The 23,856-nt window shown below is 35.4% G+C and overlaps 1 protein-coding gene and 1 long non-coding RNA gene across 7 annotated transcripts in view; one reads left to right on the top strand and one right to left on the bottom strand.

Annotated features, from left to right (window-relative positions):
• The window catches only part of Ephrin (ephrin), a 655,394-nt gene that overhangs the window by 63,957 nt on the left and 567,581 nt on the right, over nt 1-23,856 (top strand). Inside the window, exon 2 of one of the 6 annotated variants that reach the window (XM_067758467.1) lies at nt 22,024-22,921. The exons of the other annotated variants lie outside the window; for them this stretch is intronic. The gene's annotated coding sequence lies outside the window, so the exon portion shown is untranslated. The remainder of the gene's footprint in view (nt 1-22,023; nt 22,922-23,856) is intronic. 6 annotated transcript variants of the gene reach the window in all.
• Nucleotides 6,068-13,415, bottom strand: LOC137234561 (uncharacterized). The gene is made up of 3 exons (XR_010947818.1): nt 13,035-13,415; nt 6,886-6,977; nt 6,068-6,819 (listed from the first exon to the last, which is right to left on the bottom strand). It is a non-coding gene; the product is annotated as an uncharacterized lncRNA (long non-coding RNA).

Genomic DNA, 23,856 nt, shown 5'->3' with positions numbered 1-23,856 from the left:
GGGAGACTTAATTAACTTGTGTATGTTATCTGTATCTTCCACAGTTAAATCATTATCTGTGATAAAGTTCGCCGAGAAGAAGTCAGCAAAGATATTAGCAGCCTCATTAACATAGTTGGCAGTAATATTATTGTAGCTTACTAATTTCGGTATGCTAGATACGCTCTTCATGGAGTTAATGTAATTCCAAAAGTTCTTCGGATTGCTCTTGATGTTTACCTCAAAATTTTTGACGTACTTAGCATATAAAGACTTATTAAGATTGTTAAATTTTTTCTTATAAACAATAAACAAATCATAAAATCGACGCTGATTAGTAAACTTATATTTTTTAAACAACTTGTTTCTCAAATTTTTTAGATGTTTGAGTTCACTATTGTGCCAGGGAGATTTATAAATTTTATTTTTATATACCGGCACGATTTTTTCGCAAATCTTATGAATTTCATTTTTAAATACATTGAAAGACTTTCCAACTTCACTTTCGCCAAGCATAGCATCCCAATCAACTCCACGTAAAGCAGAATTTAAACGATTAAAATCACATCTTCGAAAATTGAACGATGTTTTCATATTTGATGTAGGAATACAGAAATACTCAAAGAACTGAAGTTCAAGCTTTAAGGGCAGGTGATGCAAGTTTGGTGGCGAAATTGAAGACGCAGGTTCCGAGATAACAAAACTAATATTATTAGTTACAAAAGTTAAATCAAGAGTGTGATGTAAAGAATTATGGAAACTATTAATTTGAGATGAACCAACCCCTCCAAAATTATCAATAAGATACGATTCATAAGAGCTGTTAATATTAGTAGGAGTTAAATAGAGATTGTTTTCAAGAGAGATCCAGCTAACATTACTTAAATTAAAATCCCCAGTACACATAGCTGCGTTTCTCCTAAACTTCGCTTAAGATTTAAGATATTATTTACATGAGCTTTATAAATAATTTCTGGGCTGGACGGTGGAATGTATGAAGCACAAATGAGCAGTTGACCCAGAGAGCCATGAATCCGCACACAAAGTTGATCAAGAAGTGTGTCACTAACAGCAAAAGGAATAAGCGAGGCCTGGAGACCGACCCGGGCGGCAATCAGCACACCACCTCCTCTATTTAGGCCAGTCTTTGCTGCATCTCTATCCTTACGGAAAACATGATAAAGCTTAGGATCAAAAAATTCAGCATCTAAGAAATTACTATTCAGCCAAGTCTCAATGATGACAAATACATCATACTCCAATAAAGAACTAAATAGGTGCACATTTTCGGTCTTGCTTCTAAGGCCAGAAACATTTTGAAAAAAGATATTGATATATTTGCATGGCATGTAATTGACACTATGAACTAAGTCCGCTGTTGTAGTTTTGCGTCCTTTTGAAAAAAACGGAAGTGGCTGATCGTCACATTGACTGGCCACAACTCAGGCTTCAGAACTTTATCAAAGTGCAATTCATCATCGACTCCGACTCCTTAGCAAGCTTGAAACACTGCAGTTGATGCTTATTTAGATTAGTATGTTTAATCACATACTCAATAATATCCTCAGGTTTGACCGAGGGTAAAAAAGAAGAAAGATGAAACAATCTGAAATGAGCAGCTACCCCAAGTTCAGTAGACACACAAGAGCCAATCACGCGCCTCCGTGAACGCCTATGATTGTTATTAACATTATTGTTGTTGTTACCGACCACCAAGGCAGGAGCTGCATTGGGCGGATGTCGCAAACCTGTATATTCTGTGCTGACAAACAATGCAAACGGAGGTAGGGACTAAGAGTCTGTTTCCCTGACCTACACGATTGCTGCCGGAAAAGAGGGGGGGGGGGGGGGGGGAGAAGACGGGGCAGGGGCTGATGCTCAGCATTGCTACCGACTCTACTACGAAGGTAGTAGTAATGAGTGGTAGCAGCTGTTTGAGTTGTTGGCGCCGTGAGGCGCGAGCAGCAGCGGGTACTTGTTGTGGCTTGCTGAGCAGCGGGGCTGCTCGAAGGTAGTGGGGGCGCTTATGCGTAGACTACGGGACGCCCTTGGGCGTGAACAGCAAGGAGCCACAAAAGATTTATAAAAGATACGTGGACGTCGGGTTTTGGGATCAAGCCCAGAACAACCTGTCCGATGCAACCATTCTTTGCACGAGACACACTGAACAGAGTATGACCGTCCTAAAAGGATTCTTTTCCGGCAGATGCAGCAAAACCATTTCTCAGGACCGGGGCCAGGAGACGGATTCGATGCCTTCCCGGAGTAAGAGAATATGGAGCAGTCCTGCTGCAAGGAGCTGCTGGGAGGATGACAATTTGTGAGAGGGACGCAACAAATTAAATGGGGTCACACTGAAATGACAGTCCTTGGTCGGGAAAAATCCCGAGTCGGTCCGGTACATAGAACCGACTGCCTTGGGAAGCGCAACAAAAGTAATCACCAGCGTTGCTGAGCTGGGAACACTGTTCACTTTCATGTGTTTTCATTTCGACAGTAATTTGTTGTAAAATTTGTTTTGATATTTTATAAGTAAATCAGTGAAATTTAACATAATTTTTTCGTTAATTCGTGCAAGTTAGATTATGTTAATATACTAAATATAAAAAGTAAAGTGATGTGTGCTCTTAAAAGATTGTAAACGTGCGGGAGCAATATCTATCACTCAAACCTGTTTTTCGTGGATAACTTTTAAACGGGTAAAAAAAATTTACTTACGCTTTCGGATTCTTAATCTAGACGTGAATACTCGTCTTTTGATACCTCACTCGAAAATTTTGGCCCAAATTTCGGTCAGTACCGTAAACTGCACTAATACCGTCTTTTCTTGTCTTGTATTGTCTTGTATTGTCTTAACTTTCTTGTCTTGTCTTGTCTTGTCTTGTCTTGACTTGACTTGAAGCACTGCTGCAACAACAACAGCAACCAATTTCCATATTTCAACTTTTCACACACATACATATACATACAATTGTTTTTTCTTCATACAACCTAAGGATAGGTTGCGGAATTTTTATAATACTTAGTCGGCCGGTGGCCCGAACAACCCCGCCTTTTTTTTTTCTTTTGTGATGCCGTAATCGTGGACATACGCTGTTTTACTCAGGAACCGTTAATGAAACTTTTCCATTCCCCACAAATACATTTTTTTAGGAAGACAAAGTGGCGCGAAACAATTGAATTGGAAATTATATATATAATTATTGTCAATGTGTTATTTGAGCATTTTCTTTTGTAAACCATTACTTTTAACGTTTTTTTATACACATGCGCACACGCAAATAACCTTTTTTGAAACGTAAGTTTTGAATTTTCAGTAATTTTTATTTTGTTGGGTTAATCAAGTTTTTGGCATACCCTATTCTGTTCTATAAAGGACAAGCAAAAGTCTTTTGACGAAAGTTTATGAAATAACACTGGGTTGCGGGACATGCTAAGTATATACAATTTTGTGTGTGGGTATTGTTGCCATTAAATTCGGTCCTATTAAGGTGGCAGACACACTATAGCAAACAACAATATTATATATTAAATAATTTATACCTCATTTATTGGCAATTTAGTACCGCAAAAAAAAATTTAAAGCTGCGTCCGGTTCCGAGAAACGGGAGTGTCTGCTAGCTTAAGACTCAAGCCAGCAGACACTTCGTGAAAACACGACCTACGACTTCCGAACGACTTGGATAATTGATATTACATTTATTGGCAATTTAGTACCGCAAAAAAAAATTTAAAGCTGCGTCCGGTTCCGAGAAACGGGAGTGTCTGCTAGCTTAAGACTGAAGCCAGCAGACACTTCGTGAAAACACGACCTACGACTTCCGAACGACTTGGATAATTGATATTACATTTATTGGCAATTTAGTACCGCAAAAAAAAATTTAAAGCTGCGTCCGGTTCCGAGAAACGGGAGTGTCTGCTAGCTTAAGACTCAAGCCAGCAGACACTTCGTGAAAACACGACCTACGACTTCCGAACGACTTGGATAATTGATATTACATTTATTGGCAATTTAGTACCGCAAAAAAAAATTTAAAGCTGCGTCCGGTTCCGAGAAACGAGAGTGTCTGCTAGCTTAAGACTCAAGCCAGCAGACACTTCGTGAAAACACGACCTACGACTTCCGAACGACTTGGATAATTGATATTACATTTATTGGCAATTTAGTACCGCAAAAAAAAATTTAAAGCTGCGTCCGGTTCCGAGAAACGGGAGTGTCTGCTAGCTTAAGACTCAAGCCAGCAGACACTTCGTGAAAACACGACCTACGACTTCCGAACGACTTGGATAATTGATATTACATTTATTGGCAATTTAGTACCGCAAAAAAAAATTTTAAGCTGCGTCCGGTTCCGAGAAACGGGAGTGTCTGCTAGCTTAAGACTCAAGCCAGCAGACACTTCGTGAAAACACGACCTACGACTTCCGAACGACTTGGATAATTGATATTACATTTATTGGCAATTTAGTACCGCAAAAAAAAATTTAAAGCTGCGTCCGGTTCCGAGAAACGGGAGTGTCTGCTAGCTTAAGACTCAAGCCAGCAGACACTTCGTGAAAACACGACCTACGACTTCCGAACGACTTGGATAATTGATATTACATTTATTGGCAATTTAGTACCGCAAAAAAAAATTTTAAGCTGCGTCCGGTTCCGAGAAACGGGAGTGTCTGCTAGCTTAAGACTCAAGCCAGCAGACACTTCGTGAAAACACGACCTACGACTTCCGAACGACTTGGATAATTGATATTACATTCATTGGCAATTTAGTACCGCAAAAAAAATTTAAAGCTGCGTCCGGTTCCGAGAAACGGGAGTGTCTGCTAGCTTAAGACTCAAGCCAGCAGACACTTCGTGAAAACACGACCTACGACTTCCGAACGACTTGGATAATTGATATTACATTTGTTGGCAATTTAGTACCGCAAAAAAAAATTTAAAGCTGCGTCCGGTTCCGAGAAACGGGAGTGTCTGCTAGCTTAAGACTCAAGCCAGCAGACACTTCTTGACAAAACGACGTACAGCTCCCTAACGACTACAATAATTTATACCTTATTGATTGCCTAAATGTTTCGTTGTCCTGAAAAATATTTTCACTATACACTATAATACACGTAAAAAAATCCGTACTTCAAATAGCGTTTGGTTTTTTTTCTTGTTCATTTTCACATGCAAAAATTGAAGAGTTTGTTTTTTACATTTTACCAGGTGTTGTTATCACAACACTGATTGCATCTTCTTGATTATTTCTCATACAACACGTAGGTACAACAATATGTCAGTTAATCAAAATCAATGAAGAATTTCTTCTGACTTGACATTCTTCTGTTTTGCGAAATAGTTGAATTAATTTGAAACTCTTAGTAATAAAATGTTTTATTTTTAATATAATAATGTGTTACCGATAGGGTTGCCAAAAATACTGATATTTTAGCAAACCAAAGACAATATGCATTTGTACTCATTTTTTCGAATTTGTACTGGTTTTGAGGATATGTCGATTCATTAATTCATTGCTTTTATTTTACGGTTCGTTCGGAAGACAGATCAAAATTAGGGGTTTGTGTAAAACGCTTTCAATTTAGGCTGATAACAATATTCTTATTACCACTAAAGAAAATTACAAGCAACTTTTACACTCTGATGGTATTTTGTTGCTAAGAGTTTCTGGAAAATATCGTTACCATCAGAATAGGTGGCATAGGCTTATTAACAGTCAAAATTACAGTTTTTTTTGTTTTCAAAATAGGGTATTCTTTGACCGATTTCCGTGAAACGACATTTTTCGAATTCTGAGATAGGGTGTTCTTAAAATAAATTGTAATATATGGAGTTTTCAAAAGTTTTCAATGATAGAGGGGTTTCAAACCGGTATAGAGGGATGTACCACTCAGCCGCCGAAATAATACTTATATTTGTTTTCAAATCCGTATCCACTCATTTTAGAAGATTGTAACATCTTTGAAACTTATTGAAAATCAAATAGATGTTTTAATATCATATGTAGCATGTCGTAGACAAACTTCCATACATTTTTGGAGTTTAAGTATTTTTTGTTTTAATTTCACATGAACGGCCAATGTTTAATACCGAATGCATCCCTCATAAATCAAAAATTTATGAAGTCACAGAAGAACATAAAATAGTTGGCGCACACCTCATGTACTGAATTCGATTGAGAAAAAATATTCTAAAATATACTGATGCCCAGACCAAAAGTACTGATATCACCACCTGAAAATCCGGCAGCCCTAGTTGCCGATAAAAGTAATACAGATCAAAACGCTATTTACCATTTATCGTTCCTTCGACAGCGTTCTCGGACAAATAGTAATTCTTAAAAAGTATGGGGCATTTGTAGCGGCTTTCCTCCCAAACTTTTTCGGTAATTACGTGTTGCCATGCTCCTTGCTTAAACTTCGTCCACGTTCGTGTATAAACATTTTTTGCACAAGCTCGCTTGTTCTTTTTTTTTACGGTAGTCGAAATTTGCTTGAAAATTTCCCTTTCTAAAATTATTTCAAAAGCTATCGTGTCTGTTTCTTCATCCATATCTTCCTCTGAATCGTCATTAATCGTAGTATTCCGAGATGTTATAAAACTTAGCTCCTCGATACCACGTAACTTGTCCAATACTTTAAAAGCATTCACACATACTTTGGTATAAAGTGTAGTTGGTTTTACGTCCACATTTAGTTCATCAGCAATAACACGCCAAATTTCACTATTTTTACTGGCAATTACTCGGTCTTCCTTTAGTATTTCGTCTTTGTGCTCAATACACGCTTTTACAAACGGTTCTTCTAAAACTGTTGGCTTACGACCAACCATAGGAGCCACTTAAAACATAAAGAACAACAGGAAAACGTTAGCTGCATTACAATTTCCATCGGATCTAAACTTACTCTTTATTCGGGTTTATTCGACTGAAATTATTAGAACGGTGCATAGACCCTAGCCAGGGTGGGTCCCTGTTACGAATTTTCTATTAAAAGTCCTAGAAAAACAGGTATTTTTCTACTGTAATTTTTTTAAATTATTTTAATTCCTTGGCTTTTTTTAGTCCAATAATATCTGTTAAACCAAGCCAAGTATTTTTTTGGCAAAAATAGAAGGCTTGCACGAGTTTTGATCAAGCCATTGAATCTATATAAACATCGATTGGCCTTATGTCTAGAATTAAAAAATATATAGTTTGTTTAAAATGGAGTGTTTCGTTTGTAAGATATACATAAATCAAATACTTATATGTAGTCTAGTTCGTGACACATAGCAAAATGATATTTCTATGGTACTTCGATACACTTTTTGCAGAACAATGAAACACCCGATGTTAAACTAACTATATATTTTCAAATTGTCGACATTAGGACCAATCGGTTGGTTCCAAATTTTTAAATATAGGATTAATACTTTTAATCTTTATCCGACCAAGCCTTTTATTTTTGACAAAAAAAATTGGCTCCGTTTAACTGATATTATCTAACTGAAAAATTAAGTATGAAGTATGTTGTACTTTTTTTAAATAAATCAGAAAAATAGAAAGGATACACGATTCGTCATGAGTATGAGCAAATATTACGTACTATATTCCCCTAAAATATTTTCGAAAATATTACATCGTCGCTCGCTAGCCTGAAGCATGAATGTCAAATTTTTCCGAATTTGTGTTAGAGGCCTCTTTGGATTACCCTTTAGACTCTCTAGGTTCTACTTAAATCTACAGCTTCCTACCTTACATGGAAACCCCAATAATTTATGCCGTTTACACGAATGTATAAATCAATCACACAAAATTGGGTTAGAAAAATGAATGTGGTATATTCATGTTTCTCGATGACAACAAAGTAATGCTGTTCCTGTTTGTATGACACATTCGTTGATATGGCTCAACAATTTTTGAAATTAAGGTAAGAACAGCACACATTCATTCATTAATTTTTACTAATAATTCGAATTATTTTAAATATTTAATTATTTCTATAATAATTAAAAAATGGGATTCGGCACAACGCTATCCGAAAAAAGGGTAATTTACCAGTTGGGCCAATTCTTATAGCGTATTCGGACTCAGCGCATCAAAATTCATAGAAAACATGAGCCGCATTACCTGATCCGACTACATTTTTTAATTTTTTTGTATAGCTGTGTTAAAAAAAATTAAATCAGTTTTTAAAACTTTTGTTGTGCCAGAAAAATTAATGGGCTAAATCTCGGAGAATAAAAGGGATGGGAGCAGAACTGTTATTTCAGTTGAAAGAGCATATTGTGAGTATAATATATATGTAGATACGTTTTTACATTAGAAACTAATTCTTCTAAATTTGAGAGAGCAATAAAGTTTGAAACTCGATTTCCCAGCAATTTAATTTTGGCACATTCATGCTTCTGCTAAGCGGGCGACGATATAATACGCGCTACACGTTCATCAAAAAATCCTTTTTTTTTTATTTCAAAGTGGAGTGTTAGTTCAAAAAATATTAAATCATTTATGACGTGACGCCGAGCAGCTTGCCTACATTTACTTGCAGCAGGCAATTTGTTTCACTAATTGTATGCAGCTAACGCGTGCCTTTGTATGAATGCATGGTCGAGTTACCCTGCAAAAATTCGTGCGATTAATACATAAAGAGATTGGACTCCGCTTGATCTCTTTTGTCTACATTTGAGCATAATTGCTCCCCTTTAGTCCCTTTCGGTTGCAGTTGCGATTAGTTTGAAATCTATGTAGCCCATTTTAAAAAATATTTAATATAAAACGCCCTAAATTTGTGGATAATATTTGTTATTCCTTTTTGAAAAACGGGGAAAACAACTTTCAACAAATAGATTTGGTGGCTTGGCATACCCTTCGATAGTGTTTCTGCCACGAAAATGCAACTGCTGCCTATTTGAGACCTTGTTGAACCGATAGGGACTAGTCTTCATATGTTCGCATAAAGGTACAAAAGGGACTGGTTATATCGATCCCTTTCGGTATAAATGGGTAAAATTCTTCATAGGACATGCTCAAACAAAAGGGAACAGTTGAACTCATACAAAGAGATCAAAACAGGCATTGGTCACATACTCCATTGCGACTCAACCCGGATTCATCATAGACTAATCGCATTTTTGCAGGGTAACTACACATACATACATATGTACATATGCAATCGTAAATAAACGTACTAATCACTTGGTAAGTAGCTAGTATTTGTGTTTTACCAAACCATTATTGTAAGACAATAGGATACAAATGAAAAAATTATTTCTATTCTTTTATAAATTTTATTTTCACACTTCATTGCTCATTTTCCACTTATAACAATAAAATAACAAAATTTAATAATAACTTGTAAAATATTAATTTTACAAAAATAATTAATATAAATTATAATTTATTATTAGAAATTATTAAATTCTATTTTCGAAAAGGAAATTTTTTATATTATTACATGAAGTATCTAAACGTGTACACTATACTGGGTCGAATTATTAACCGATAGCGCGACATCGTTTTTTCGATAGGATTTGGGCTCAGGAAAACAAAGTTCCACTACACATGCCCAAAAATAATAATTTTCGAGCCTGTGAAAATTATAATTTTTTTTTACTTTTTTTCGACTTTTATTTTTAAGTTTTTTTCATGACCTACTAAAAAATCTTCATTTGATTGTAAAATTTTCATGTATGTATACCCTGTCCGACCAAAAAATGTCCGCTAAAAAAATATTCTTTTTTTTTCAAAAACTGTTATCGACAACGTTTAGCGGATATTTTTGGGTAGGACAGGGTATACATATGAAAATTTTTTTAGTAGGTCATGAAAAAAAACCTTAAAAATCAAAATCGAAAAAAGTCAAAAAAATGACATTTCGCGGGCTCGAAAATTATTTCTTTGGGTATGCGTAGTGGAACTTTTTTTCCTGAGCCCAAATACTATCGAAAAATCGATGGCCCGATATCGGTTAACTTTCGTCCATACAAATCGACCCACCCTAGTGTACACATATATTTTCTTACGAAGGTTTTGAAATGTGCGTTGTGAATGAAAATAAAATTTATAAAATAACTAAAGGAGTAGAAATTATTTTTTTATTTGTATTCTATTGTCCTTTGTACTACAATAATGATTGCATATGTATATATATATATATATATGTATGTTGTTGTTGTTAAGTTGACCATGCATACATACGTACATATGTATATACATACTAGGCACGCGTTAGCTGTATACAATTAATGCCACCTATTGCTTGCTGTAAGTAAATGTAGGCAAGCTTGTCGTAGTAACGTGAGAAATTAGTTAATATTTTTTGAACCAACAAAATAAAATAAAAAGGGGAATAGAGTATGTAATATTTGTTTAAAAAGTATAACTTTTATTTACTATTTCGATTTTATAAAATAATAATTTTATTATTTATTTACTATTTCGATTTTATAAAATAAAATCTTTCTTTAACGCAGTTATAAAGTAAATGTCGTTACCTTCAAAATAAAACAAAAACGACGAGTGGAACCAAATATATAGAATTTTGAATGTGGGCAAGTTTGCTTAACCATGGAATCTGAACACATGCAGATCTTTGAAATAAACTTTTTTTGAAGGAAGTCTTGATATACATATGTATTTAGGTATTGACTTAAATTGTGAAAAGATTCCAGGAAATCTGGTATCTTTTAACCTTCCTATACCCGCGCATTGGTCTGTGAGACCAACAAAACGCTTTTACGTAAATACTCTTTTTTCCAGCAACCCTAGAAATTTGAATTTTCTGTTAGCTGCCGCTTTTTTTACAGGCTTTGTTTTAGTGTTTGTGCGAGACGGGCATACTGGTGTATTTGATAATAATTGGTCTGTGAGACCGGCACGGGTATATGTGTAACTTTTTGTGCAGGTAAAATTTTTTTGGTGTTTTTTCTTCATTGCTGTGCATTTTAAGTTATTGCATAGATTTTATCGCGGGCTTGGCGACCAAATCAAAAAAAACCGTAACGGATATTTGTCAAAAAAGGTTCGAAAAGGTTCGAACAGTTTCGAAAAAGTTTCGGTGTTAGCAACAAGATGATTACATAAAATTGTATCTATTTATGCGAATATTGGTTGTTGTCTTTGGTGTACATTTATTTTCACTACTGCGCTGTAGATGGCACTGGTAACCGCCAGATGCCAGATGACCTGCACGCTAGATGATGCACACCAACACACACACACACACGCTGTACAGAATTGCCATTGTTGCTGTTGAACTTAGTACAGTAATTACGCACATAGTTGTTCCCTTTGATTTTAAGTTATTGCATAAATTTTATCGCGGGCTTTGAGCGTGGCGACTGAATCAAAAAAACCGTAACTATATATGTACATAAAATCATGGAATAACATCTGTTAATAACAGCAAAAGTTTCGGTGTTAGCAACAGGCTGATCACATAAAATTGGATCTATTTATGCGAATATTGGTTGTTGTCTTTGGTGTACATCTATCTTCACTACTGCGCCGTAGATGGCACTGGTAACCGCCAGATGCCAGATGACCTGCACGCTAGATTTAATCAATAAAAGTAAAAAATTTGTTTTCTTATCGGTCACCACGCTTAAAAAGTGTAACTTGAATTAATATCAAAGACAAAACTTGAATTAATATCAAAGAAAACAAAATGTTGCATAAATATTATAATTGCATAAGTGATAATATGCAATAGCTTTACCGTGGCAGTCCCCGAGTGCCACACGTCCTTTTTTATTATTTTGAAGGTACCTGTAATTATCAAAATGAATCAAGAGCAAATCAAACTACTTTTGGAGGAAGAATTTTCGAGTTCTGAATATAAGGATGAAAATGACAGCCAGGTTGAAGATTTGTTTGGAACATGCTATTATGGTATGTTCTAACTGTTACTGTAGGGTGAAGAAGCTTTTTTCTTACCGCGGAAAAAATTCGAAACAGGGACTGGGCTGTGCTCTAAATTAAAAGAAAAATAGCACGATAAAACTACGCCTCTTGGTGGTTCACTGTAGACTAGTTTATTCAATATAAAGAGAAATGTAGCTTAGTTCTAGTTACATATATAACAATAGCTGTGTTTTTTTTACTTCTATATACGTTTACGCTTAAACTTTATATGGACTGCTAAGCGACAAACTTTAAATACACCTCTGAAATTGATGCGCATAAAATTTGTCCTACTAAATTTCAACACGCATTATACTCAAATGTAACTGAAATATGTGTCTTTGTTTCACCCTCTACACTAATTCTATGTATTCTATGTGTGTCCACAATTCATCGCAACCGATTCAGCTATATGTTATACCCTATGGCCATCAGAGGGTTGTGTCTCCGCTTTTCGGTACACCCTGTGATGTTATGTTAGTTATTTAACCACTGCCGCTAGATGGGTCTCCTAAGCATTATCTAAGAAAAGATAGGCGTTTTTTCACGCGCAAACGAAACGTATACGCGAGTATAAAAAAACACGGCTATTGTTTCAGTGTAGCTGCATATGTAGGTATACATACATGCGTTTGTTAGAATTAGTCTAGAGGGTTACATAGAATTAGTCTAGAGGGTGAAACAAAAACACATATTTCAGTTACATCTGAGTATAATGCGTATTGAAATTTAATAGGACAAATTTTATGCGCAGCAATTTCGCGTAAACGTACATACATATATAGAACTAAAAAAAACACAGCTATTAATTATGTGGGTACACACATGTCTGTTTGTATTATGAGTTCATGCTCTAATATTGAAATGTCAATGCGACAGTTATGTACATTATTAAATGGTAAGGTAATGATTGAATTTAAAGTAAATACATTTGCAAGTGTTCCTGCCTACGACAAAATGCAGCGTGTGAAAAATTCCTAGTTATACATCAAGCAAGGAATATGTGTGTAAGTGGAAGGAAGATAATAATCTGTTTCATAGTTTTCAATCAATTTTTGTAAAATTGGAAATTATTACCACTACGACCCAACTTAAAATGTTGATGAAAACAAAAGTTTAGTGCATTGTGCTCTAATTAAATGTTGCGATATGAATTATAAAAATACTTACTTCTTGATACACTTTTTCACGCTCGCGATTTAAAGAAATGTCGACTAAATTCGTATAAAAATAACACAAAATTCACTCTATTAATAAATAATATTTTATCACATTTATTTAGAACGCACAACTTTTTGAATCTATTTCTTATTTGCAACTGAAGAAATTCCTCAGAGCAACCTCTTTAGTTAACAAATCGCGAAACAATAAAACATCGAATTCGGCAACAAAGAAGTTGAAACCATCAAAAAATTGTAGTAAATGATAATTACATACAAAAATATGCATACCCCACGCGTACCCGTTAGCGCAGGAGTCCTGCGCGCATGCCATTTGAAGCTTATCGAAATACAAACTTTTCTCTGATTTTCGAAAGAAAGAAGAGCGAGATGCATTTTATAAACCGTTATAGTAGCAAACGTTTCCTTTTTTGTTAACATAGGTATATACAATCAACATATTTATGCAACTAAATTTACGCATTACTTAAATCATTTGTAGTAAGCACGGTTGCCACATCATGTTTTCATTTGGGACCAAAATTCATCGAAAAAAGGACCAAATCTCAAAAAAGGGCCAAATTTTTCTTTTAGTTTATTGTTATACAAACAATTCAGCAATTTACTAGAGTGTCGTTTCGTTGTGAAATATAAAAAATTTAGGATTTTTCCTTGGTTTCCTACAAAAAATAGATACCACCAGCTGAGTTTAAATCAGGGATGCACCTTAACGTTAAGCTAATCGTTTATCAAAAAATTTCCACCGTTTCCGTTGAAACACTTCGAAATATTATCGATAAAGAAATTATCAAGATAAATTGTATCTCGTTTTTAACCGAAACGAAAAGCTTTCGTTAACGTTAAAAACGTTAACGAAAACGTGATACTTTATGTTTGAATTGTGCTGGCAATGCTATAGCCATGGTGAAGCCGTAAGGTGGCAACAACGAGCGCACATACACACACAAACTCTATGTAATTTGTTTGTGTAATTCGTTGGTGGTAATGTCAAAAATACTCTGAGAAATGTTCGTACTGTCAAAATTCATGAGAAAAGTTGCAATCAGCTTGGATAATGCTTTCACCTTTAATGACTCCGCCATCAATCAGCTTTGCCAGCATAGTTTGAAATTAATAATCAACATAAACGATTTGATTTCGTTTTGATATGGCAGAAAACGAAACGAAATCATTTCGTTAATTTAACGATCTTAACGTTAATAAACGAAACGAAATGACTTCGTTTCGTTTATTAACGTTGATTATCGTAACGAAATGATATCGTTTCGTTGGTTAAGCATGCCTGGTTTAAATTAATAAATAGAAAAGAAATATTAAAAGTATACAAATACTACGTTAATTATTTAGGTATAACATTTCCACATTTCTAGGATAAGCCTATGTCTTTCACCAAATTTAATGACAATGTGCTTGCCCAAGGATCCAACACATCTCTTTTTAATGCCTCGCCTAAATTATCTCGTTGGTGAAATGTCATTGTTCTGTTACATTTTGTTGACTGAGCAATTTTTATATTAAGAATTACATTGAAGTAAATTGAAAATTATATGTGAGTTAACGAGTGTGTGGCAAATTTTGTGAGCAGTATTTTGAATTTTGCCCTCAGTGAAAAGGAAAGGAAAGTACCAAAGTCGTGGCTACTTTCTAAAAAGGACCAAAATTTAAAAAAGGAACCAACGGACCAAATTGGCAACAGTAGTGTAGCAGGTATGCGCGCTAACATGTATGTATGTACAGTTGTGAACACGAAAATAGCAGTGAAATTCTAAATAGTATGATTTTCACATTATAGCTGTGTTTTTATACATACATATGCACTCAAACATTATATGGACTGCTTAAGGTATAATTTTATCTATTATGAAATTTTTGCGCCTAAAATTAGTACTGCTAAATTGCGGTATGCATTATACTCAGTTGCAACTGAAATGTGTCTCTCCGTTTTATCTCTGCGTCATTCTCCACTTCTATGACCGAAAAAGGGTGTGTGTCCACTATTAATTGTAACCGATTCAGCTATAGGTGATACACTATGACCAACAGAGGTGCGTGCCTCCGCTATTCAGAACAACCCGTTTTGTAGCAAGTTATTTACCACTGCTGCGAGTCTTCAATAATTGCCGCTAGATGGACCTCCTAAACATTATCTAAGCGTTTTTTTAACCACAAATGTAGATGTATATGAAGAGTAAAGAAGAGCAAGATGTATTTCATAATTTATGTTCTTTGGGATGGGCCAGATATAAAAAGTAAAATTTTTTCTTTTGGTATAGTAAAAATGTTGTTGAGAACAACGAAAAAAATGGTCCTTAAAAATTGCAGCTTTTAATTTTTATGTTAAGAAGTGCCTCATCGCGATTTTAGTTTCTCCATACAAAATTATATGGGAAGGTTTTGATTTTTTATTTGAAGTGTACCTGCACTGGGTCTTAAATGATGAGCAATACCCATTCGTATAAAAAAGTGTGAGTTTCAAGCAGCTGAGAAGCCGTGTTGATTTAAAAAAAAAATTTTAAGACTAACTTACGCACTTTTGCCATATATTCCAGGAGAATAATAGAGTTTTCTTTTCTGAAATAAAAGTTTTCCTAAGTAAATGGTAAAGCCTTAATAGAGTTACTCCTACCTCAGAAAATTTTCAACATTTATAGTGCATGCAAAGAACATAAATGGCTACCCCGTGTATTAGCTGATTTTCAAAAACGCACACAGAATTATTTCCTTCATTTAAATTTTCGTCGCTAAAAATTTGTGAAGTTATGAAAATAAATTGCCACGATCAGGTGGTTTAGCAGGGTTGTTCTGCCACACCGCCATTTTTTGCAGGGTAAAAGTGTAACGCTTTTGCGTTGCAAGCCTGCAACAATTACACAAAAGAACGAAATACCCCGTAAAGGCGTTACCTGCTTTTTAGAATAGAACAAAATATATTTACAACTCTTACGCCGCGTACAAAAATCATAACACTTTTGCCAGAAAAGAAAACGCTATAAGACCGGATCATTAAGTAAACGTCATTAAAGCGTAGGTACACATCGAATAAAAATTCCCCATGTAATTTGTAAGAGAAAACTAGATTCGCATGATGCACCTCTTAACATTAAAATTAAAACCTGCAATTTTGACAGGCTAAATTTTTCGTTGTCCTAAACAATATTTTCTAATAGCACGAGATCGCAGGAGATCTACCCTAGTGCGTACATATGAAAACAGATATGTACAATGTGCATGCCAGGGTTGCCATTTGGATACAATTGTATACATTTGAATACATTTTTAATGAGTGGATACAAATATACAAAAAAGCTAAAATGTATACATTTTATTTTGGAAGATTGAAGCTCTGTCCCTGTCATGGGAACTACAAATTATCAGTAAGATTTCTAAAAAATGTTTGAATATGCAGTTTTATAGTAAATCAAATTTTAGAATGATATTTATTTTTTCCTTTCTATCTATATTATATATATAGATAAACCGTATTTCTTCTACATAATCTAATTTTGTTGGTATTAGTTTTGTTTAAAATAAGTAGTGTTTGTTAAAAAACGTATAAACAATAATTTCGTTTAAATAAACGCGTTTCGATATGTTAAATAGAAAAACCTTTATAACAGCGACATTTATTTAAAACTGAGCGTTGGTAAAATTTTATAAAATTCAGTTGTGTGATCCGTTTAGCCAAAATAGTGCGGTGATGTTTTGTTTTAAATATTATTAATTTCAGAATTTTGTTTCACACATTATATAAAATTCAGACGAAATGACTCAAAAACTTTGTATCAATCTATTAAAACGAATTGATACATTTTTTCAAGAATGATACACTTTATGAACAAAAAAAATTGCGCGAGTGGCAACGCTGGAACATACATTCAAGGTAGCGAGCATACTTACTACAAATGATTTGAGTAATGAGTAAATTTAGTTGCATGAATATGTTGATTGTGTATGTGTTAGCACAAACTGATATGTTTGCTACTATAACGGTTTCTAAAATACATCTCGCTCTACTATTTTTCGAAAATCAGAGAAAAGTTTGTATTTCGATATGTTTCAAATGGCATGCGCGCAGGATTTCTGCGCTAATGGGTACATATGAAAAATTGCATATTAGGGTGGTTCGAAAAAAAATTTTGTCCAAATTCTATCCTCTGAAATGTTTCAATTTGATGTAAAAATAAAACCCTCACCAAAGTTTGGTCCTATTATTCCACCCTAAGTGGTACCCGAAAAACGGATTTCCCGCCGGGTTTTAAGGTCTTGTACAGGCTTCAAACAATTTGTATGATTTTTTTCTCTAATCATATCATTTATAAACACTCTTTAATATATTGAGATCTTAATTACGATTTTTGTCCAAATTCGTGGCCATTTGAAGTTGTGTTCTTTGACGAAATTGTGTAAACAGTTATTTCACACTTAAAAAGTCTATTGAAATGATAAAGCATAAATTCACATAGACATAACTAAAACAATATAATAATAACATAAATTCGTAATTAAGGTCGCAATACATTAAGAGTGTTTTCAAATGATATGATTAGAAAAAAATCATAAAACCTTTTTGTAACCTGTAAAAGACCTCAAAACTAGGCAAAACGGCACATAAAAGATTTTCGTAAAAAGTTGAGTAAATTCAAGTTTGGACAAAAAATAGTTGTTCCCATGTTAACGAAATGGGAAAATAAAATAAAAATATCGTACCCTGTAGAGTGGAATTATAGGACCCATCTTTGGTGGGGGTTTTTTGTTTTTAATAAAATAGAAACATTTGAGAGGATGGAAATTGAAAAGTTGTTTTTCTCGGCACACCCTAAAGCACATATGTGCCCGTTATCAGAAATCCTACGCGCAAGCGGGAAAATACCAGGCATGCTTAACCAACGAAACGATATCATTTCGTTACGATAATCAACGTTAATAAACGAAACGAAGTCATTTCGTTTCGTTTATTAACGTTAAGATCGTCAAATTAACGAAATGATTTCGTTTCTTTTTCTGCCATATCAAAACGAAATCAAATCGTTTATGTTGATTATTAATTTCAAACTATGCTGGCAAAGCTGATTGATGGCGGAGTCAATAAAGGTGAAAGCATTATCCAAGCTGATTGCAACTTTTCTCATGAATTTTGACAGTACGAACATTTCTCAGAGTATTTTTGACATTACCACCAACGAATTACACAAACAAATTACATAGAGTTTGTGTGTGTATGTGCGCTCGTTGTTGCCACCTTACGGCTTCACCATGGCTATAGCATTGCCAGCATAATTCAAACATAAAGTATCACGTTTTCGTTAACGTTTTTAACGTTAACGAAAGCTTTTCGTTTCGGTTAAAAACGAGATACAATTTATCTTGATAATTTCTTTATCGATAATATTTCGAAGTGTTTCAACGGAAACGGTGGAAATTTTTTGATAAACGATTAGCTTAACGTTAAGGTGCATCCCTGGAAAATACAAATACGAAATATGCACAAACTTTTCTCTGATTTTCGAAAGAAAGAAGACCGACATGTATTTCATAAACCGTTATAGTTGCGAACATCATCAACACAAAAACAATCAACATATTGATGCAACTAAATTTACGCATTACTTAAATCATTGTATGCGCGGTAACATGTACATTGTACATGTGTACATATGTATGTATGCATGTATGTTCATACGTGTTTTCGCGAAGCGTCTGCTGGCTTCAGACTTAAGGGCCCATTACTGATACTTAGCATAGACTTGACTTGACTTGGCGTAAACTTGGCAATTTAGCACCGATTATACTCCACTTAGCGCATACACTCTGGCATCATAATCAATAAGTGTCAATCTGTATGTCAAAATGAAATGGAAACAAATAAATGGCATCTCAAAATGTAAACGTCACTTAGAACTTACATAGAAAATCAAAATTCAGCAGACTTCTAAGTCAAGTTAAGTGTTGCTAAGTTTTGAGTAATCAGTAACATGCAACTCACTGATTTTCGAAAGTTATAATTTATATTTATTAGGGTCGGCAAAATATAAAATTTAATTTTTCCTTTTGGTATAGTGAAAATATTTTTCAGGACAACGAAACATTTAGGCAATCAATAAGGTATAAATTATTGTAGTCGTTATGGAGCTGTACGTCGTGTTGTCAAGAAGTGTCTGCTGGCTTGAGTCTTAAGCTAGCAGACACTCCCGTTTCTCGGAACCGGACGCAGCTTTAAATTTTTTTTGCGGTACTAAATTGCCAATAAATGTAATATCAATTATCCAAGTCGTTCGGAAGTCGTAGGTCGTGTTTTCACGAAGTGTCTGCTGGCTTGAGTCTTAAGCTAGCAGACACTCCCGTTTCTCGGAACCGGACGCAGCTTTAAATTTTTTTTTGCGGTACTAAATTGCCAATAAATGTAATATCAATTATCCAAGTCGTTCGGAAGTCGTAGGTCGTGTTTTCACGAAGTGTCTGCTGGCTTGAGTCTTAAGCTAGCAGACACTCCCGTTTCTCGGAACCGGACGCAGCTTTAAATTTTTTTTTGCGGTACTAAATTGCCAAGAAATGTAATATCAATTATCCAAGTCGTTCGGAAGTCGTAGGTCGTGTTTTCACGAAGTGTCTGCTGGCTTGAGTCTTAAGCTAGCAGACACTCCCGTTTCTCGGAACCGGACGCAGCTTTAAATTTTTTTTTGCGGTACTAAATTGCCAATAAATGTAATATCAATTATCCAAGTCGTTCGGAAGTCGTAGGTCGTGTTTTCACGAAGTGTCTGCTGGCTTGAGTCTTAAGCTAGCAGACACTCCCGTTTCTCGGAACCGGACGCAGCTTTAAATTTTTTTTTGCGGTACTAAATTGCCAATAAATGTAATATCAATTATCCAAGTCGTTCGGAAGTCGTAGGTCGTGTTTTCACGAAGTGTCTGCTGGCTTGAGTCTTAAGCTAGCAGACACTCCCGTTTCTCGGAACCGGACGCAGCTTTAAATTTTTTTTTGCGGTACTAAATTGCCAATAAATGTAATATCAATTATCCAAGTCGTTCGGAAGTCGTAGGTCGTGTTTTCACGAAGTGTCTGCTGGCTTGAGTCTTAAGCTAGCAGACACTCCCGTTTCTCGGAACCGGACGCAGCTTAAAAATTTTTTTTGCGGTACTAAATTGCCAATAAATGTAATATCAATTATCCAAGTCGTTCGGAAGTCGTAGGTCGTGTTTTCACGAAGTGTCTGCTGGCTTGAGTCTTAAGCTAGCAGACACTCCCGTTTCTCGGAACCGGACGCAGCTTTAAATTTTTTTTTGCGGTACTAAATTGCCAATAAATGTAATATCAATTATCCAAGTCGTTCGGAAGTCGTAGGTCGTGTTTTCACGAAGTGTCTGCTGGCTTGAGTCTTAAGCTAGAAGACACTCCCGTTTCTCGGAACCGGACGCAGCTTTAAATTTTTTTTTGCGGTATTAAATTGCCAATAAATGAGGTATAAATTATTTAATATATATTATTGTTGTTTGCTATAGTGTGTCTGCCACCTTAATAGGACCATTAAATTCCCCAATAGGGTAGTTAATTTTTAATTAATTTTTTTGAGCGACGTCAAAATGATAAAAATTAGTCATTAAGATATGGATAGTTAGTTTTATATGTGTGTTAATGTTAGTATGGCCAGGCCATTTTTTACATGCAAAGCGATTCTGCCCATAAATTAACCTTTTTTTAACCCAAACGATTTGAATATATATATAACGTCGGGAGCAAACCGACGTTTGTTACGAGAGTCAGGGCAGAGGTCCTAGATATAACACTTGGCAACAACCTAGCTGAGAATATGATCTCGAAATGGAGAGTCTCAGAAGAACCCTCCCTATCGGATCACAGGATCATAAGGTTTGAGCTGGGTGCTGTATCGGGGCAATCCAGCCCTAGAAGAAATCCCAGGAAAACAGACTGGGGCAGCTATAAAAGTATCATAGAGGCTAACGCGGATAGTCTCAGAAATAAGAGCAGAAGCACTAACTGTACTGAGTTAGAAGGCAGAGTTGAGAGAGCAAATCAGATAATGATAGATGCCTACAACTCCAGTTGCCGAGTCTCCCTAGTTAAGGGTAAGAAGGCAACCCCCTGGTGGTCGCATGACTTGACACTACTAAGAAAGAAAGTGTAATGTAACTGCTTGGTCCGGGGCGAGAAGTGTGGCGGTTAGGCATGGTGGTAGCCCGGCTGAGGCTCGTCGGCGTTGAGGCGCGGTTCTTGCCACCTAACTCGACCCACAGTCACAAAAACAAAATTAGGAGTTCATGCCTAGGTTAGGAAAACACAGAGACTAGAAAAAGTTAGCGACAAAAGAGAAGAGAAAAGGAAAGCGGGAGAAGACTGTCCGTGTCAGGTGGAGTCATCCCACCCGTCTTGTTCATGAGGCATGAACAACCTTGAACTCCACTTTGACTCCGATAACCGAGTGGAGTTCCCTTATCCTGACATAGTCCGTCCGTGAAAGTCAAAGGTCGGGCCTAACCCATAGTCTGTCAGTCTAGTCGCAACACCTCACCCATTCCTAGTGTGCCGCAAGGGCAACACCCACACTAACACCAAAGGGACTTAAAGGGCCGACATTTTACCTACAGTCGCTTCAACTAAAAACTCCAAAAGGTACCATTACCTTTGCTTACAATGTTTTATTTCAAAATTTCAGTATTAACTTACGTGCTAGGGACCTCAATTCTGTAGAGCGATATGACTTATATTAGCTTATTAAAATCTACCCTTACCAAAAAAGGGATATTGAAATTCAAATAACAAAATCGACAAAAAGGATGGCGAAACTAAAATGCGCTTAACCTAAACTTATTTCAAGAACTCTCTTTACCAAACAACTAAGAAATCAAGGCAAAAAGCAATTCAATTCAATAAAAACAATTAGAATTATAAAGAAATAGAAATATAATAAAACTTCCTAGGGGAACACCCTTTTTAGCTAATACTCCATATTTCTTTACAGACACAGTAATTCATTAAGAAGTCTGAGCATGAGCAAGTGAAAAAAAGGAATATGTAAATGAAATGAGAGATCATAGAAAAATATTATATATTACCGTTTTCTTTAACTCTCTACACTCATCTGCAGTCCAGGTACCAAGGCTGAGGTGATGTGAGCTGAAAAGAAAAGAAGGAAAGAGAAAAAGTCCTACTCGTTTTCCACCAAATTTAGTGTTCTCTTCGGTTGGCCACATGGGACCTTCAGTTCCGGTTTACATGAATTAAAATGTGTACGCATATTTTATCGCGATCGCGTTGATTGATAAAAAAATTGCATAAAAAAAATATGCGAACGCGAAAAATAAATGAAATAAAACAAATGGTGAGAAGTGAGTTGGGTTGGTTATTTGTTAAAAACCAGGATGATCAAATAATAGAAAAAGAAATTTAAGAAAAGAAAAAGGAATTGAAAGTAGCAAGAAAAGTGTGAACAAAAGTGTGGAAAAAGAATGTTGAGGCAAAGATGTTTTGTGTTTGGTGTTCATTTAAGGGGCAATAACAGAATGTTGCTATAAAAGAACAAAAAAAAATTAAGAATTATACGGAAGGAAAGAAACAAATACAAAAAAAGCAATACAAGAAGTATAATGGAAGCAGAAGATGTTTGCATGAAAAAAAGGGAAATTCCGTAAAGGAAGCGAGTAACAGAAATGATAAAAAAAGCTCTCTTTTGTAAAGCAAAACAAAAAAAGGTTAATGCAAAATTACGAGTTTGCCAAACGTAAGTAAAAAAAAAATGAAAACTGATAAATTAAAAATAAACAAAATGCAACAGTGAAAAACAAGTGAAAACTAAATTGTATAAACTTAAAATTTTGCAGCAAAAAAAAACTTATAGAAGTCTGTGTGACAATTATTGGGTAAGTGTTAAAAACAAAGATTTAGATATGTATATATAAGAAAGAATGTAGGGAAATAGAAATAACAATCCCGATAAAAAATTTATGTGTGGAGGGAATTACGAAACGAATAATATGGGGCTTAGTCTAAAAAGAATGGTTGTTAGAATTTAAAAATTATACGGGTGTTTTCCGGTCTCTGTGGTACTTGATTCCCTTTTAGTTGGTGGTGTTGTTGCGGCGAATTCGTGGTAGTGGGGAGCACGCTCTCTACCTGGCGATCTTCTCCCGACTTCGATTGCTCAGTCTAGCTGTCCTATGAACCAATCCACACCAGTGATCGGATAACAATTACTCACCGCGATGCCTTCTTTGGTGTGACGTGATGTTATAATAGATAAAATGATGTGATGTGCGGTACTGCGATGTATGATAGCGTGATGTGATGGAGGTGGATGTGATGTAATGATTGTGCTGTCGAGCCTTCTTTTCAATGATTTACCTTCTTTTCAATAATTTACCTGTGTTTGTGTTTTTAGATGTTGCGTGGTTATTGTTGGTATGATTGTTGCAAGTCGTTGTGCTGGTTTTATGGTGAACGTGGTTTGTTGTATTTCGCTGGTGTGTTTGCGATGGGCTTGTGTGGTTATAATAAGTGGTGTGGTTGGTTCTGGGTGTATGATAGTTTGCGGTGTTGATGCGTATTTGTCTTTGGATGTTTGGTCGTGAGTGCAGGTGGATGATATTTGGTGCTGCTGATGTGTCTTAGTGTTTAGATGGCTAGTTGTGAATGCGGGTGAATGTTTTCTGGTGATGGTGTGTATCTGAGTTTAGGTGGCTGGCCGTGGCTGCGTGTGAAGGTGAATGTATGTATGATCTTGGTGTTGTTTGCGTTTCGATGTATCCTTTTACTTAGAGTCTGGTTATGGAGTTTTATACGAGGGAATGTATGTCGA

Source organism: Eurosta solidaginis, chromosome X (assembly GCF_040869045.1).
Source record: "Eurosta solidaginis isolate ZX-2024a chromosome X, ASM4086904v1, whole genome shotgun sequence".
Classification (NCBI taxonomy): Eukaryota; Metazoa; Arthropoda; class Insecta; order Diptera; family Tephritidae; genus Eurosta; species Eurosta solidaginis.
This window is presented reverse-complemented; position numbering and strand designations above follow the sequence as displayed.